Source organism: Oncorhynchus mykiss, chromosome 18 (genome assembly GCF_057628025.1).
Source record: "Oncorhynchus mykiss isolate SJ-2025 chromosome 18, ASM5762802v1, whole genome shotgun sequence".
NCBI lineage: Eukaryota > Metazoa > Chordata > Actinopteri > Salmoniformes > Salmonidae > Oncorhynchus > Oncorhynchus mykiss.
In genome coordinates, this window is record NC_143039.1 from 71,617,997 (window position 1) to 71,638,117 (window position 20,121).

Here is a 20,121-nt window from a genome sequence, read left to right on the forward strand (position 1 = left end):
AGGAAACAATATCAAGTTAGTGCCTTTCTCTAACTTGCTTTGCTCATCCATGTTGTGTCTTGTGCAGCTGCTTGTCCATTTGGAAGAAGCTCATTGAGACCTCACAGACAACAACAACAACATTGAGACCTCACAGACAACAACAACAACATTGAGACCTCACAGACAACAACAACAACAACATTGAGACCTCACAGACAACAACAACATTGAGACCTCACAGACAACAACAACAACAACATTGAGACCTCACAGACAACAACAACAACATTGAGACCTCACAGACAACAACAACAACATTGAGACCTCACAGACAACAACAACAACATTGAGACCTCACAGACAACAACAACAACATTGAGACCTCACAGACAACAACAACTAAAAAAAAAACAGGAACAAATTATTACACTGCCTTTATACTCAGCTATGACTGTCCTGATTGACTTGAAAATCAACTCGATAAGGAATTAGCATGCAAATGGCTACAGCACACTAGATGAAAGCTAGATGCTGTTTACATCGGTTTGATCAAAAGCCAGTTGAGCAGTGAAAGTAATTCATGAGGAAATGGGTACATGTCACGGTAATCAGGGCAAAGTACAAAAGCCGAACCATTACGAGAGAGATTATCACAGCTGCAAAGGGCTAACACAACATAAACTATACTCGTCTCTCTTAAAGGTGCAATCTACAGGAATCGCTCCTCCACTTCCTGGTTGGTAAAATTCTAATTGTTTGCCTAATTTCAGTTTGTGTGACAAAACAATCAGTGTGGAAAATCCTTGTTCCATCTAAACCGCTGTGAAATATCTTTTGCATAACCAGACATATTGTATATGAAGCTGGGGTACAGTACAAAACCGAAAGTAAAAGACACCAAAAAATAACATTTTAAGAACAGGAAGCATAGAAATAGCTCACATAGAACTGATCTACCATTTCTTAGACTTGCATTTAACATGAATGACAGATCTATAAGTCCTATTTTTATGTGAATTTGGTCAGGTTGCTTAATTAAAAAGTGACATATTGTAGCTTTAATTGAAATGAACACAATGGATTTCACTCCAATGAAATTCATTTATAGTTGTTTCCGATAAAGATTTGGACTGATTTTCAATTCAATATACCAGTACTCCCTCTGTACTGGTCTTGGCCAGCACAGTGAGCATATGGGCAAAGCAAATGAAATAACAATATCATCTGTACTCTTGCTCTGTGTTGCGTATTCACATGAAAGTAACACAACAAAACAAAACACAACAAAAAAAATTCTCAAACCAAACACACTTCCTCTGAGAAGGGAACGCTTTTACAAGGATTAACCTGATACAACGCAGCTTAAAGTGAAACGATTTCACCTACTGTTCCCTTATTAAAGTGTTCACCTAATCCACCCTGTACTGTACACCACTGCTCTGAAAAAGTATGAAGCAAAATAGAAAATCAAAGGTTCTGTGTTTGTGTGTCCTTGGGAAAAATAATCCCTTTGTGACTTGGTAGGCGGGAGATGAACCTTCTACTCACAAGTTCCGAATTATTTTTTATTATGTGGTTTCTCTGCTGCCTTGACCAGGGTTAAGTCAGTAAGTAAGTACGCCAGTTTAAGACAGAGCATGAGGGGGAAACTTAATGACAATCCCACTACCTTTACTAGGAGTATATTGCATATAAGACCCAATACATCACTGGAGGTTGGTGGCACCTTAATTGGGGAGGACTGTCGTGTGGTAATAGCTTAAGCAGAATGGGTGGAAGGGTATCAAATGCATCAAGCATATTGTTTCTATGGTTTCCATGTGTTTGATGCCTTTTCCATTAGCGCCGTTCCAGCTATTATTATGAGCCATCCTCCCCTTAGCAGCCTCCTGTGCACTACATGTAAATCAATTATATGATACTGTAAATAATTGCATTCATGTAAAAGGTATAGAGGATGTTACAGTGACCATATTACCACCACACCGACAGTCACAAGTCATGACCGCAGTAAAATTTCACGTGACTCAAAACTGAGCCCTGATGTTAAAAGAGTATCCCAGCTTTTTCGTGCTGCTATATTTATTGCAAAATTCTTAAAATCAAGCACATTAATCTGCTTTAAAACCAGTGTAGCCTACCAGGCATATTAAAAACGTAACTGCACGTAACCTCCTTAAACTATTGGAGTGCAAGCTACGGATGACATGTTTTTTTTTGTGTGTGGGCCATTCGTATTATTTAGTAGGCTATATATAAAGACCAGATTAAACTGAGAATAGTCTAATGGGTGAGGATATGATCAAGTGCTTGTCATATAGTGAATGAGAGACTGAAGTGTGTTCAGCCTGCGCAAGAAACAGAGCAGAACTCATGCCTTTCATGCAACTTTATTTCAAATCATCGTTAGTTGTATCAGGCAGCCTTAGAACGTATCAGAAATATTATCATATAGCCCAACATTTGTTTCACAACTAAAGTTACATAAATAACTCTAAATGAAGCATATAGGAGGACCTGTTCTCTTTGTTAACTACTCAACACAGAATAGCAGCATGTGTTCACTCCCTCAAATCATTTGGGAAAAAATGGTCTTTCTATTTCATTCAGCTGTGTTCAATTGTATTCTTTATTACTATAAAATAATGTAATATCTAATATATAATTATAAGCACATCTTGTCTGCTAAATGATCTAGTGTAGCCCACAGTCATATGGCATAGCCTGATCAGGGCCTAACATAAGGACGACTCAGAATATGCTGTGTTCTGAATTAGGCTACATTGTCTTCATATCACAATCTTTCTTTAGATCTGCCTAAAATAAATCACGGATAAATTGTGATTGTGTAAGCTATATTACATGGAGGTTATTCCACAGATCCGTATCAGTGGCTTGTAGGCTATATTACATGGAGGTTATTCCACAGATCCGTATCAGTGGCTTGTAGGCTATATTACATGGAGGTTATTCCACAGATCCGCATCAGTGGCTTGTAGGCTATATTACATGGAGGTTATTCCACAGATCCGTATCAGTGGCTTGTAGGCTATATTACATGGAGGTTATTCCACAGATCCGTATCAGTGGCTTGTAGGCTATATTACATGGAGGTTATTCCACAGATCCGTATCAGTGGCTTGTAGGCTATATTACATGGAGGTTATTCCACAGATCCGTATCAGTGGCTTGTAGGCTATATTACATGGAGGTTATTCCACAGATCCGTATCAGTGGCTTGTAGGCTATATTACATGGAGGTTATTCCACAGATCCGCATCAGTGGCTTGTAGGCTATATTACATGGAGGTTATTCCACAGATCCGCATCAGTGGCTTGTAGGCTATATTACATGGAGGTTATTCCACAGATCCGTATCAGTGGCTTGTAGGCTATATTACATGGAGGTTATTCCACAGATCCGTATCAGTGGCTTGTAGGCTATATTACATGGAGGTTATTCCACAGATCCGCATCAGTGGCTTGTAGGCTATATTACATGGAGGTTATTCCACAGATCCGTATCAGTGGCTTGTAGGCTATATTACATGGAGGTTATTCCACAGATCCGTATCAGTGGCTTGTAGGCTATATTACATGGAGGTTATTCCACAGATCCGTATCAGTGGCTTGTAGGCTATATTACATGGAGGTTATTCTACAGATCCGTATCAGTGGCTTGTAGGCTATATTACATGGAGGTTATTCCACAGATCTGTGTAAGTGGCTTGTAGGCTATATTACATGGAGGTTATTCCACAGATCTGTGTCAGTGGCTTGTAGGCTATATTACATGGAGGTTATTCCACAGATCTGTGTCAGTGGCTTGTAGGCTATGCGTGGAAGGCCGGGGATGCTAAACGTGTTCATATTACAGTTTTTCCCAATTGTTTAAACACTAAAATTGGAACTTGAAACATAATCACCGAAACCTGAAACTCATGTACTAAATCCTGTCTGCAAAATTGTAATCACAATTTCTGCTTTACACTTTTTTCAAAACACTACACACAGTTCTCTACATTAGTCACAACTTTCAAAATTAAAATCTCTTTAGTCCCTTTGGAAAGCACCGCCAATCACAATGCCAAGCTCTATACACAAATTAGAAACACCCACTCCTCACAGGTGTAAACACTGGTTGCTGAATTGTTCACTGAGAAATCAGAGCTTTTGCCTTATAAAAGGCCACAGCTCTCCTGTTTTGGAGGAAAATGGAAGTCAATGGTGAAGCAAGAGCTAGAGGTGAAGGAGTGAGAGGAAGAGGAGGATGAGGAAGGACAGTTGTCTCAGATGAGATCAGGGCCACATTGGTTGTCCATGTGCTCAACCATGGGTTGAGTATGAGGGAGGCTGGGCAGAGAGTTCAGCCCAACCTGAGCCGCTACAAGGTTGCATCTGTCATCCGTACATTCAGAAATGACAGCCGGTAAGTTACCTACCATCTACACTATGCTCTTTATGTATGTATACTGTAGTATACTGTAGTCCGACATATCAGTAGGCCTATGTTACTCAGTGATTGTTGGCCAATGTTACAGTAATGTCATTTCATATGGAAAGAAAGTAGATGCTTTTAGTTTACTGTAATCCATCATTTAATATTTGTGGATCTTCTGCAGAACTGAGAGACGGCCAGGCCATGTTGGAAGACACCGGCTGTTCACACCAGAACTGAGAGACGGTCAGGCCATGGTAGAAGACACCGGCTGTTCACACCAGAACAGAGATGGTCAGGCCATGATGGAATACACCGGCTGTTCACACCAGAACAGAGACGGTCAGGCCATGATGGAATACACCGGCTGTTCACACCAGAACAGAGACGGTCAGGCCATGGAGGAAGACACCGGCTGTTCACACCAGAACAGAGATGGTCAGGCCATGATGGAATACACCGGCTGTTCACACCAGAACAGAGACGGTCAGGCCATGATGGAATACACCGGCTGTTCACACCAGAACAGAGACGGTCAGGCCATGGAGGAATACACCGGCTGTTCACACCAGAACAGAGACGGTCAGGCCATGGAGGAATACACCGGCTGTTCACACCAGAACAGAGACGGTCAGGCCATGATGGAAGACACCGGCTGTTCACACCAGAACAGAGACAGTCAGGCCATGGTAGAAGACACCGGCTGTTCACACCAGAACAGAGACGGTCAGGCAATGGAGGAATACACCGGCTGTTCACACCAGAACATAGACGGTCAGGCCATGGAGGACTACACCGGCTGTTCACACCAGAACAGAGACGGTCAGGCCATGATGGAATACACCGGCTGTTCACACCAGAACATAGACGGTCAGGCCATGATGGAAGTCTCCGGCTGTTCACACCAGAACAGAGACGGTCAGGCCATGATGGAATACACCGGCTGTTCACACCAGAACAGAGACGGTCAGGCCATGTAGGAATACACCGGCTGTTCACACCAGAACAGAGACGGTCAGGCCATGGAGGAATACACCGGCTGTTCACACCAGAACAGAGACGGTCAGGCCATGATGGAAGACACCGGCTGTTCACACCAGAACAGAGACGGTCAGGCCATGGAGGAATACACCGGCTGTTCACACCAGAACAGAGACGGTCAGGCCATGGAGGAATACACCGGCTGTTCACACCAGAACAGAAACGGTCAGGCCATGATGGAAGACACCGGCTGTTCACACCAGAACAGAGACGGTCAGGCCATGGTAGAAGACACCGGCTGTTCACACCAGAACAGAGACGGTCAGGCCATGATGGAATACACCGGCTGTTCACACCAGAACAGAGACGGTCAGGCCATGGAGGAATACACCGGCTGTTCACACCAGAACATAGACGGTCAGGCCATGGAGGAATACACCGGCTGTTCACACCAGAACAGAGACGGTCAGGCCATGATGGAATACACCGGCTGTTCACACCAGAACATAGACGGTCAGGCCATGATGGAAGTCTCCGGCTGTTCACACCAGAACAGAGATGGTCAGGCCATGATGGAATACACCGGCTGTTCACACCAGAACAGAGACGGTCAGGCCATGGAGGAAGTCTCCGGCTGTTCACACCAGAACATAGACGGTCAGGCCATGATGGAAGTCTCCGGCTGTTCACACCAGAACAGAGACGGTCAGGCCATGATGGAATACACCGGCTGTTCACACCAGAACAGAGACGGTCAGGCCATGGTGGAAGACTCTGGCTGTTCACACCAGAACAGGAAACAGCTACTGTGAACATGGTGGTGGCAAACAATACCATTAGACTAGGAGAAATCCAGACAACACAATATTCAATAACATTAACCAGGTGGGCTTGTCTACACTGGACCGTGTATTACAGCATAACCGAATCCGGATGAAACAGGTCTACAGGTTGTCATTTGAGCGAAACTCAGAGACGGTTAAATAACAGCTCTATGAATATGTGTAAGTACTATACAGTGAATATCAGCACTGTATAGACACATTGGGGTGGCAGGTAGCCTAGTGGTTAGAGCATTGGTCTCGTAACCGAAAGGTTGCAAAATCGAATCCCCGAGCTGACAAGATAAAAAAAAATCTGCTGTTCTGCCCCTGAACAAGGCAGTTAACCCACTGTTCCTAGGCTGTCATTGAAAGTAAGAATTTGTTCTTAACTGACTTTCCTGGTTAAATAAAAAATGACAGTACTGTAATCCAGTGTATTCTAGTTCTATGTCACATGTCTGTTTCAGAGAGTCATGGAGCTGGATGCTGCTGCAATTCAGCATGTTTATATTAACATTGTTGAGGCTGCCTTCAACCTAGCCAAAAGACGGGGACGGACCATTACTGGCCACCATGCCATTGTGAATGTCCCTGGACAGCGAGGAGGGAATATCACCAGCCAGCAAGGCGTCCTCCATCACCATGCCAACCTTGGTCGCTACAACACCGCCCTTCTCATCGTATTCCTGGACACACTACATGGCATCCTCATTCCAGCTGAGCAGAGGGGTGGACCAGAGCAGACCAGGTGTGTTGTCATCAGGGACAATGTGAGTTTCTACCGGGCTGCTCTGGTCCGCAACTGGTTCATCGATCACCCACAATGTATTGTTCTATACCTTCCACCATATTCCCCATTCCTAAACCCAATTGAATAGTTTTTTTGGCATGGCGATGGAAGGTGTATGACCGCCATCCCCTCGCACACATGCCTCTTCTCCAGGCAATGGAGGATGGATGTGGTGACGTTGATGTGGGGGCTTTCGGCGGCTGGATCTGTCACTCCAGAAGATTATTTTCCTGCTGTTTAGCCAGGGAGAACATGGCTTGTGATGTAGATGAGGTGCTCTTTAGCCAGGGAGAACATGGCTTGTGATGTAGATGAGGTGCTGTTTAGCCAGGGAGAACATGGCTTGTGATGTAGATGAGGTGCTCTTTAGCCAGGGAGAACATGGCTTGTGATGTAGATGAGGTGCTGTTTAGCCAGGGAGAACATGGCTTGTGATGTAGATGAGGTGCTGTTTAGCCAGGGAGAACATGGCTTGTGATGTAGATGAGGTGCTCTTTAGCCAGGGAGAACATCGCTTGTGATGTAGATGAGGTGCTGTGGCCAGACCGAAATAGGAGGCAGGATGCAGCCTAATGTCTTTCTTACATTTTTCATGTGTTTTCGTCTATTTGTGTTTAGAGTTTTTTTATGCAAAAAAAAAAACATTTTGAAAAGAGAAAACAGTTTTGAATGCAGTGTTTGCTTTTGCTAGAGATTTGTAGAGTTTTGCATTTTGTGTTTAGAGTTTTGGGAAAATGGGCCAAAGATTCAGCAAACGTGTGTAAACAATTGTGGAAAACCGTAATTAACGGTCAACTAAAGTGAGACTGGCAGTTATTTACATGACCATCACAGGCTGACAAAATTTCATGACCCCCCCCCAGAGCCCTAATAGGGTACATTTCAACAAACAAATTATTTCTGTTTTTCACTTGGCTGCGTTGACCTTAATGAAATAGGACCAGCAGGACAGGGCGAGAATACATAGAGGTCAGAGGTCAAGATCTAGGACCTCAGTATTGCAACCATTACCCTTGTTCATTATGTGGTCGTTAATTAGTGTAGATTAACAATGAGCCAGGTCTCTTCAAAAAATAGCTTGTTTGACCTTAATTGGATAAAGCTGTTCAGATACACATTTTTTAAAATGTAATTAAAGGGTAGACAGTGGGGGTGCTTAGTACAATGAAAACAGGAATACTAGCAGCTTGTTGTGTCAGATCACATAGAGGTCATGGATCTCCTCCTATCCTAGTCACACACATGTTGTAGCGTGTGCTTGTGTAGCCTGCTGCATGTTCATGCTCTTGGGTTGAAAGGTCAAATGTAGACATTTAAAGTGTAATTTTTTTTGTGCCAGTTGTGTTTTTTTTTACTCCTGCTTGTGTTTGCAGTAAAAAGGCTTAATATTTAATGGGGAGGCGGGGGGGAAGAGGAGCGACAAGGAGCCATCTGGGTGTGTGTGGGTGTATGTGTGTGTGTGTGTGTGTGTGTGTGTGTGTGTGTGTGTGTGTGTGTGTGTGTGTGTGTGTGTGCGCGCGTGTGTGGTGTGCGCGCGTGTGTGGTGTGCGCGTGTGTGTGGGTGTGTGTGGTGTGCGCGTGTGTGTGTGGGTGTGTGTGGTGTGCGCGCGTGTGCGTGCGTGTGCGTGTGTGTGCGCGTGTGCGTGTGTGTGTGGGTGTGTGTGGTGTGCGCGCGTGTGCGTGCGTGTGTGGGTGTGTGTGGTGTGCGCGCGTGTGCGTGCGTGTGTGTGTGCGCGCGTGTGGTGTGCGCGTGTGTGTGTGCGTGCGTGCGTGCGTGTGTGCGTGTGTGTGTGTGCGTGCGATGAGTGGGATCGGTTATGCTGTAAGTCTGTCTGTCGTCTGCCTTTGATCTGATTGTTAAGGAACTCGGCTGAACAATGTAGCTGAGGAATATTATACATCAAAGAGGAACTAGGGAATTGTAACGTGTCTTTTTTTTCTTCCAGCGATCACAATAACAATGTGTTCCCTGGGAATCTAAGATGTGGTAAATATCAAATATGAGATCTGATTTGATATGAGAATGTTTCATATAATGGGTTCAGCTTGTATGTGCATTCCATCAGACATAGAGCATAGTTATTATGAAACCTCCACTATAGAAAGACATTGATATGGCCAAAAATATGTGGACACCTGCTCATCGAATATCTCATTCCAAAATCATGCATGTTGGTATATTATGTGGGGACTTGCTTCCATTCAGCCACAAGAACATTAGTGAGGTTGAGCGCTGATGTTGGGCAATTAGGCCTGGCTTTGACTGTGTGTGTGTGTGTGTGTGTGTGTGTGTGTGTGTGTGTGTGTGTGTGTTGACGACCTATATACAGTAGACAACCATTTGGAGTGCAGTATTTCATTGTGCATGTACACACACACACACACACACACACACAATCAAAATGTGTTCTTTCAAGTCAAAAGCCACGGGCTTATGTTCTGTTGTGCTTTCTTCCTGGATCATGTAGTTTGACATATATGATTGAACCTTGAAAGAGGGCGCTGTTACTCCCGTTGATGGTCCAAAGGTATTTAATATGCCGTGGGTTTGATGGATGGCGTATATTAACATTGAATGAAGACTTCGGTAGTGGCATTACTGAGGCGATTGAATATACAAATACTTAGTAGACTAATAATAGTAAAGATACTTTACACTTCAGAAAGACAATAGAGTAGCACAGTATGAGTCATAATACCCATAAAACCTAGCCATGTTTTGGTACAGAACTGCAGCACACACACACACGCACACACAGAGAGAGAGAGAGAGAGAGAGAGAGCGCGACAGGGAAATGAGACAACTCAGTGTTTTCTCATTCTCTTATCAGCACCAAAGACCCAAAATGACTCTTTAATTGAGGTGAAATGAAGATCAAACCACACTAACGCAGGATCTGATTATCCCTAATTTGGGACATTTCTTCAGGGAGAGCCCATGCAGGAAGACATGTAGGAAGACAACCTCTGTAGATGGTGTAATGCAGGAAGACATGCAGGAAGACAACATGTGTAGATGGTGTAATGCAGGAAGACATGCAGGAAGACAACATGTGTAGATGGTGTAATGCAGGAGGACATGCAGGAAGACATCATGTGTAGATGGTGTAATGCAGGAAGACATGCAGCAACATTAAAACATTTTTATAAACATTTATTCCTCTGTACATCTCCCCAGCAGCCATTTAGATTATGCCAATCTTGTTGGCGACATCCAACGCATCGTAATCTGGAGCCAGACGCACTTATGCCTTCTTCTCACCGTCAGGCCTGATGAGTGTGTTGACCTTGGCCACATCAATGTTGTAGAGCTTCTTGACGGCGTGTTTGATCTGGTGCTTGTTGGCTTTGACGTCTACGATGAAGACGAGGGTGTTGTTGTCCTCCATCATCTTCATTGCCGACTCTGTCGTCAGAGGGAACTTAATGATGGCATAGTGGTCCAACTTATTTCTGCGAGGGGCACTCTTCCGGGGGTACTTGGGTTGTCTGCGGAGGCGCAGGGTTTTGGGGCGGCGGAAGGTTGGGGAGGTTCTTATCTTCTTCTTCCTCTGGCTGTGGACTCCCTTCAGAACAGCCTTTTTGGCCTTCAGGGCCTTTACCTTGGCCTCAGTCTTGGCAGGGACAGCCTTTCTCATCATGGCACCGAAGGCGAAGAAGGAAGCAGGAAGACAACATGTTTGGATGGTGTAATGCAGGATGGGTCTCCTCTAGTAAGGAACAGCAGTTGTTTACAGATGAAGCCAATATCTAAGACCAAACACATGTTTCTGAAGCCTCCTGTTAATGTACCATATGTGATTCTAATTGCTAACTTGAGGGATCCTAATAAAGAAAGTTGTATTCCAACGGGGTATTACGAACAACTTCCTTTCAATGTGGATGCACCGCACAGGCAGGATGCTAATCCAACATGTGTTGTTCCATAGAACTGGGATACAGGTATTCATACAAGGCATGACAGAATTCCGTCAGAACACTGAGAAAAAGCCTCTGGATGAAAGTGAGTTTTTGGTTTCAGATTTGTTTGTTGTTGGTTGCCAGATTTTCAATGATTGGGCTGCCAAGTTTATAATCAATCTGAGGGTTAATCAAATCAAATCAAAGTGGGGTAGAATAGAGAGCTCTGCTTCTATGTGCCTTTGTTCTTTTCTCCACTCAGGGTGAACAGAGGGCCATGCAGTCTGACTTCTGGGGCTTCTTGTCACTCAGGGTGAACAGGGGGCCATGCAGTCTGACTTCTGGGGCTTCCTGTCACTCAGGGTGAACAGAGGGCCATGCAATCTGACTTCTGGGGTTTCTTGTCACTCAGTGTGAACAGAGGGCCATGCAGTCTCACTTATAGGGCTTCCTGTCACTCAGGGTAAACAGAGGGCCATGCAGTCTCACTTCTGGGGAATCCTGTCAGAGATGACACAAGAGTTGTGTCCCAATCCCCTTGAGTGTCTTCCTTTTTCCTTGTCTCCTTTCCTATATTACTGTCACCTGTCAGGTCCTTTCCTAGCGATGCTTGTTTCACCAGACAGGCAAGGGAAAGAACTTAGTGTATAGACACAGAAAAATAACTTTTTCAGTATACTATTGGCTATGGATGAACTTCTGACTCCAAATGATTTTAAAACTAGAGCAGACTTGGGACTGATGCAAATTAATGTGAGGAGTCTGATGCGGAAAATGGACATTATAAAAGTCTGCGTTCACACTGCTGACCCAGATGTCTTAGTTCTGTCCGAGACCTGGCTTAAGAAATCTGTTCTAAAATAAGTCGATAGGCTTGGGTGGTAATAATGTTTATCGATGTGACCAATGAAGTAAGGTGGAGGTATAGCCATCCATATTAAAGACAAAACCAAAACCAGTTTTAGTTTTTAGCATTAAAACTGCATTTATCGAAAGCTGTGAATTTAGGATGTTGTAGACCTCCATTTGCAAAGTAGAATCCATGGATTCTCAGGCTGAACTGATGCATGGTTGTGGGGAAAAGGAAATGGTCCTCATGTGGGACTGGTTATGTCTCTGAGGACATAAGAGGACTGTGCAATACACTACATTTTATTCAAATTATAAATACAGTCACACGACTCAATCCAAAAGACATCTCTAAGTCAACACTTATTGATGTTATTCTAACTAACAATCCGCATAAATACTTGGGCGTTGGTATTTTCCCTAATGATTTATGTGATCATTGTGCAGTTGCTTGCATTAGAGACACTAAAAATTACAATGTGCCCCCTTGGTTCATATTCAAACATTCCTGCATGAACTTTATGCATGCAACTGGCATAGGAGTGCACTTAATCCAGACATCAAAGCGGCATTCTCCTATTTTCATCCCATGTTTTATACTATCGGTGATAAACACGCCCCTCTCAAAAAGTACCGGGTAAAATGTAGAGACAATCCCTGGTTTACAGGGGAATTATCTGATTTGATCCATATACAAAATACACAATGGGCCAAAGTCAGAAAGGGTCATTCCCAGGCTGAGTTGTATTTGTCACATGCGCCGAATACAACAGGTGTAGTAGACCTGACAGTGAAATGTTTTCTTGCAAGCCCTTAACCAACAAGGCAGTTAAGAAAAATACCTAAAAAAATTGAAATAAAAGTATAAAAAATCATTAAAGAGCAGCTGTAAAATTACAATAGCGAGGCTATATACAGGGGGTACCGGTACAGAATCAATGTGCAGGGGAACCGGTTAGTCGAGGTAATTGAGGTAATATGTACATGTCGGTAGAGTTATTAAAGTGACCATGCATAGATGATAACAGAGAGTAGCAGCAGCATAAAAGAGGGTGGGGCAATGCAAATAGTCTGGGTAGCCATTTTGATTAGATGTTCAGGAGTCTTATAGCTTGGGGGTAGAAGCTGTTTAGAAGCCTCTTGGACCTAGACTTGGCGCTCCGGTACTGCTTGCCGTTCAGGGCACTGAAAAATAAGTGCACCTTGTTAATATGGAAATGCAAATCTAGGTACTATTACGAATCTACCAAGATCAACCTCAATAACCAGATGAAATTATGGAAAAATATGAAATCCATGAATGCTAAGACGAACTCCTCTGGTCTTCTGCTGAAATTTCCCTCAAATTCAATGGATGTGACGGACAATAATCAACTGCTTGACATGTTTAATGAGCATTTTGCTAAAACTGGGCATTTATTTGATAATGAACTCCCTCCTAACATCTCACATGAGGCTGTGAATGAAACCGCTGCATGCCGGCCTATTGTTCATCTATTTCATTTTACCGAGATCTAACTTTCAGAAGTTGTAAAGGCACTCAAATCTGTTGATATTAAGAAAGTGGCTGTCCCAGATGAATTGAACCCTTATTTTTTAAAAATTGGTTCTGAGATCATTGCTGCCCCTCTCACTCATATATTAAATATTTAATTGGCTTGTAATACCATTCCAAAAAGTCTGGAAAGCAGCTTATTTCACGCCTTTACATAACGGTGGAGCTCCGTCCCTGTTGGATAACTATCCTCCCATATCTAAACTGTCTGCACTGGCAAAAGTTTTGAAAAACCTGGTGAACTCAGTTGAAAGACTTTCTTTATAATAACATAGTTTTATTTCAATTCCAGTCCGGTTTTAGAGCCAAGCCAAGACCAAGGTTGAACGTGATATTCTAGATGCTCAGGACAAGAAAAATCCCTGTGTTTCACTTTTTAATTGACTTATCAAAGGCCTTCGATACTTTTTACCATGCCCTGCTGTTGTATAGAATAAAAAAGGTTGGTTTAAGTGTTGATGCATTGGATTGGTTCCAAAATTACCTTTCTGACAGAACACAGTGTGTAGCACAGGAGGGTATGGAATCTGTGTTTTGAAGGCTTGATCTGCGCTCCTAACTCTTACTCAATCATCAGGATAGACCAAAACAATTCAATCGCTCTGCCCTCGACTTCCTTAATGGCCATGTACTCTATCTCCACCTTGCACAGCCAGAAGAGGACTGGCCACCCCTCAGAATCTGTTTCCTCTCTAGGTTTCTTCCTAGGTTCTTGCCTTTCTAGGGAGTTTTTCCTAGCCACCGTGCTTCTACATCTGCATTGCTTGCTGTTTGGGGTTTTAGGTTGGGTTTCTGTATGGAGCTTTGACATCTATTGATGTAAAAAAAAAGCTTTATAAATACATTTGATTGATTGATTGATTGATTGATTGATGGAGTTCCCCAGGGCTCAATTTTAGGTCTGATCCTTTCTGCACTGTATTTAAATGATATTGGGAAGACTGTTGAATCTGCAAATCTTACAGTTGACTTTTGATGTTATTAAAAGTCATATTTTCGAATTGAAACTTGTGCTTAATGTAAGGGGAAAAAAATGTAGGGGTTTCGCTTCCTGAAAGTAAACCGATTTTAACTATAAAAGGCCAGAAAATTGATATGGTCACCTCCTATAAGTATCTTGGGATCTGGTAAGATGAAAAGCTGAAATTTAAACACAATGTACAATGATCTTCAATTTAAGCCTACTAGAAAGTGTGTGATCTCAGGCTTGGAGGGAAGCTAAAGTTATTCTGCTACCCAAGAATAGTAAAGCCCCCTTTACTGGCTCAAATAGCCGACCAATCAGTCTGGTACCAACCCTTAGTAAACTTCTGGAGAAGAAAAAAAAATGTTGGACCACAAACAAACAAATTGACAACAGCAGGGCTCAATTAAGGGAAGGACACTCAACAAGCACAGCACTTCCACAAATGACTGATGACTGGCTGAGAGAAATTGATGATAAAATTATTGTGGGGGCTGTCTTGTTAGACTTCAGTGCAGCTTTTGACGTTATCGATCATAGTCTGCTGCAGGAAAAACGTATGTTATGGCTTTACTCCCCCTGTTATGTGGATAAAGAGCTACTTGTCTAACAGAACACATAGGGTGTTATTTAAAGGAAGCCTCTCAAACATAATCCAGGTAGAAGCAGGAATTCCCCAGGGTAGCTGTTTAGGACCCTTGCTTTTTTCAATCTTTACTAACAACATGCCACTGGCTTTGAGTAAGGCCAGTGTGTCTATGTATGCGGATGACTAAACTCTATACACATCAGCTACTACAGTGACTGAAATAACTGCAACACAAAGAGCTTCTGTTAGTTTCAGAGTGGGTGGAAAGCAATAAATGAGTACTAAATATTTCTAAAACTAAAAGCATTGTATTTGGGACAAATCATTCTTTAAACCCTAAACTTCAACTACGTCTCATAATGAATAATGTGGATATTGAGCAAGTTGAGGTGACTAAACTGCTTGGAGTAACGCTGGACTGGAAACTGTCATGGTCAAAACATATTGAAACAACAGTAGCTAAGATGGGCAGAAGTCTGTCCATAATAAAGCGCTGCTCTGCCTTCTTAACAACCCAATCAAAAAGGCAGGTCCTACAGGCCCTGGTTTTGTCACACCTGGACTACTGTTCAGTAGTGTGGTCAGGTGCCACAATGAGGGACTTGGGAATATTGCAGTTGGCTCAGAACAGGGCAGTATGACTGGCACTTAAAAGTACACGGCGAGCTAACATTAATGACATGCATGTCAATCTCTCATGGCTCAAAGTGGAAGAGAGATTGACTTCATTGTTACTTGTTTTTGTAAGAGGTGTTGACATGCTCAAGGTACTGAGCTGTCTGTTAAAAATACTAGCATACAGCTTGGACACCCATGCAAACCCCACAAGACATAACACCAGAGGTCTCTTCACAGTCCCCAAGTCCAGAACAGACTATGGGAGGCGCACAGTACTTCATAGAGCCATGACTACATGCAACTCTACTCCATATCAGGTAACTGATGCAAGCAGTAGAATCAGATTTAAAAAGCAGGTAAAAATACACCCTTATGGAACAGCAGGGACAGTGAAGTAACACAAACATAGGCACAGACAAATGCATACACACGTGATAACATACGCACAATACACATGATTACACACACACACACACACACACACACGATAACATACGCACTATACACATGATTACACACACACACACACACATGATAACATACGCACTATACACACACGTACACATGGATTTCTGCATTGTAGATATGTGGTAGTGGTGTATGAGCCCGAGGGCACACACTTAGTGTGTTGTGACTTCTGTATTGATTGTACTGTTTTTAAAATTGTATAACTGCCTTCATTTTGACGGACCCCAAGAAGAGCTAATGGGGATCCATAATAAACCGAAAATACAAACTTGACCAAGAAACTGACGTTGAAATGAGATTTGGGTTTCTATTTTAGGAACAAATCTTGCTTTTCAATTTTAGTCAGTTATCAGTGCTTGATTATGGTGATATTGTCTATATGCAGGCCTCAGCAAGTACCTTAAAGACTCTGGACACGTGGTGCTTTAGGATGTATTACAAATGGTAGATCACTGACCCGTCACTGTGGGTATGCTATGGACCTCTCTCTCCACCAGGAGACTAAAGCACTGGTACACTGTTGTGTCCAAAGCATTGATTAGACAAATCCCTTTGTATCTCTGTGCCTTACTGACCAGAACAGCAGGTGTGTAAAGTACTTAAGTAAAAATAAGTTGTTGAGTTGTTTTTTGGTGTACAACTTTTACTTTTACTTCACTACATTCCTAAAGACGATTATGTACTTTTTACTCCATACATTTTCCCTGACACCCAAAAGTACTCATTACATTTTGAATGTTTAGCTGGACAATACAATTGTATAATTGACACACATCCCTGGTCATCCCTACTGCCTCTGATCTGGTGGGCTCACTAAGCAGAGAACATCCCTGGTCATCCCTACTGCCTCTGATCTGGTGGGCTCACTAAGCAGAGAACATCCCTGGTCATCCCTAATGCCTCTGATCTGGTGGGCTCACTAAGCAGAGAACATTCCTGGTCATCCCTACTGCCTCTGATATGGTGGGCTCACTAAGCAGAGAACATCCCTGGTCATCCCTACTGCCTCTGATCTGGTGGGCTCACTAAGCAGAGAACATCCCTGGTCATCCCTACTGCCTCTGATCTGGTGGGCTCACTAAGCAGAGAACATCCCTGGTCATCCCTACTGCCTCTGATCTGGTGGGCTCACTAAGCAGAGAACATCCCTGGTCATCCCTACTGCCTCTGATCTGGTGGGCTCACTAAGCAGAGAACATCCCTGGTCATCCCTACTGCCTCTGATCTGGTGGGCTCACTAAGCAGAGAACATCCCTGGTCATCCCTAATGCCTCTGATCTGGTGGGCTCACTAAGCAGAGAACATTCCTGGTCATCCCTACTGCCTCTGATATGGTGGGCTCACTAAGCAGAGAACATCCCTGGTCATCCCTACTGCCTCTGATCTGGTGGGCTCACTAAGCAGAGAACATCCCTGGTCATCCCTACTGCCTCTGATCTGGTGGGCTCACTAAGCAGAGAACATCCCTGGTCATCCCTACTGCCTCTGATCTGGTGGGCTCACTAAGCAGAGAACATCCCTGGTCATCCCTACTGCCTCTGATCTGGTGGGCTCACTAAGCAGAGAACATCCCTGGTCATCCCTACTGCCTCTGATCTGGTGGGAACACTAAACACATGCTTTGTTTGCAGTAGTAGACTTCAGCATGTAAATCTTGGTGAGGCAAACAACCACAAAAATGTTTTAGATGCATGCCAGCAAAGACACTACACAACACAACACTAAACAATACATTAATTGCGCTATAACGGCGAAAAGCGGTACCCACAGTCTGTTTGGGCCTACATAAAGCTGTCCCAACAGCAGAGCTTTCTATCCAGCTCAATGGAGTGAATCCTTACTGTACCACCGCTGCACCTGGCTATCAGCGGTGCCTTGTCTGGCAGCGAAACAATTCATTTAGCCTCGTTTACTGCATTAAAACATAGCTGATATGGCTGACTTGCTTAAACAAATGTGGTTTCTACTGACAATTGAGATGTACAAACTATGGCATAAGGGAAAGATGAGCGGATAAGAGGCATTCCGTAATTCCGATTAAGACATTAACGATCGACCTACAGTAAGACGGATGTAGTCAATAAAACTATGTGTTTAGCACTTTTTGAAATGTACAGAGACAGAATGCAGAAGATGGGCTGCTCTTACAGTATTTTCCCTGTACTCCAAGTCTGAACTGTAGGATAAATAAAGGGGGTATATAAAGCAGACAATAACACCTCTACAATATTAGATGATGACATTTCTCTAAAACAGGTTACAGGCTACATGTGCAGCACCACCGAGTCAGAACATTCACGTTAGGTGAAATTAAGAGGTGAAAATAGACCAAATTATTAGGGCGAGGCACATGGGCTACTAACAGCTTACTACACAACATACACTTAGTATTCATTTCTTAGCTACATTATCTCCCTGGCATATTACCTCATTTATGCAGCAGCGTACATTACATTTTAGGACTCACCGTGGCTTGTGATGTGCTCACTTAAACATGAAGGTGTCATCAAACTTTGTCATCAAAGTCTGGCGTTCTCTGGATTTATGGTGGGAACTCTGAAAAACAACACACAGCCACTCCATTGAAAAGCAGGCGACTGGTTGCTTTGTAGTGCTTGCAGCTAGCCACGGATTACTTCCAAACGACTCATTGTTGAATGTGATTTTCGACTTGTGTAGTCTTTATGTCAAATGGCAAAGAGCACCGATAAGTTTTATCTATAATTTCTCTTCATTGTTTCTCTTCGTATGACAAGGATCAAAAAGGATTTGCCAGTAGATTGTCGACTTGATTCATGATGATGACTGCTAGCTAAGACTTTGAAAGCAAAACGTTGGCATGATCAGTCCAATCAAAGCTACTGTACATATAACGTGATTTGACATCATTTTATCTGTGGCCAATGACCTTGAGCCTTCTTGGAAGGGCAGTTGTAATATAACTCTATGGCAGGACCCAAAGTGCTGAAATTTTGGATGTCTACCCTTATTAAGGACTTCAACTTGGCGATGACGTAGTGTTTCCATGAGTGGCAGAACACTGATCCAGTCAACACGCAATGCTCCTATTTTCTGCTGGCTCGCCCCACCACCACAGAAAGCACTGAGCTAGGCTGAGACACCTGCATTTTGGAGATGCCTTACTCAAGAACACAAAAGAGAGACCATGTTTGTTTTCGGCTTTATTAACTCACTGATATATATTGTGACAAACCTCTTCAAGGTTAGGAGCGTTTGTCACAAATTAAGTGGTAAACTGTCACCAAATCACCCAAGAATGAGAGTTCTTTCGAACAGGACAGTACCTGTGTGTTTGTTTCTCCCTCCTGGTCCACCCAGGCCGTAGGCGAGGTCAAGGATAACAGGGTTCGGTACACGAATCGGGTTCTCGGTAGGTCCAGGTCCAAACGCCAACAGGTAAGTCCAAAACAATCCAGCTCATACACGGTAAATCCAGCCAATCTCTATTGTCTCTTTCTCTATTGTTCATAGATCCTTCCAGCACTCTCTCTCCCTCTTCCTGGTTTTTCTTGACCCTTTATCTGTGGATCGGCTCCACCTTCTGAGGGTTCCCCTTGCTTCTGGGACTTGTAGTTTTGGCGGTCGGCCATTTTGTGATCTTAATTTTCTGACAGGGGTGGCCATTTTAGTGATCAGGCAGAAACCGTTTATTACTTCTGCTTTCACATATCTGCCATTTATCACTCGACCCCCTTCTTTGCCACAATATTTATACCTTTTTTTAAACATTGTTTGCAAATTGATATGTGACACGTATTAATGCCAAAATAACAAGCAAAACAGACAAGACCCACCCAAAACAAATATATATTTAATTTATTTGTTTGTTAAAAATGTGGGGCTCCGGCCCACCTGCCCTGAATTACGGGTCGTGTTTGTTTGTAAATGATGTGTTGGAGCCCCTGGCGATCTGACAAAAATAGGAAAAAAGATGATGCCGTCTGGTTTGCTTAATATAAGGAATTTGAAATGATTTATACTTTTACTGTTGATACTTAAGCATATTTGATACTTAAGTTTCTTTAAAACCAAATACTTTTAGACTTTTACTCAAGTAAATCTAATCAAATCACATTTTATTGGTCACATACACATGGTTAGCAGATGTTAATGCGCGTGTAGCTAAATGCTTGTGCTTCTAG

General features: G+C 43.1%; 1 long non-coding RNA gene and 1 pseudogene across 2 annotated transcripts in view; both read right to left on the reverse strand.

Moving 5' to 3' along the window:
- LOC118941202 (uncharacterized) overlaps positions 1 to 19,401 on the reverse strand; it is a 37,190-nt gene extending 17,789 nt beyond the window's left edge. For both annotated transcript variants that reach the window (XR_016488616.1, XR_016488617.1), the window contains exons 1-2: positions 19,264 to 19,401; positions 18,426 to 18,514 (exon numbers count right to left, since the gene is read on the reverse strand). This is a non-coding gene — a long non-coding RNA (uncharacterized LOC118941202). The remainder of the gene's footprint in view (positions 1 to 18,425; positions 18,515 to 19,263) is intronic.
- LOC110496956 (large ribosomal subunit protein uL23 pseudogene) lies at positions 10,157 to 10,671 on the reverse strand (annotated as a pseudogene).
- Positions 19,402 to 20,121: the final 720 nt, after the last annotated feature.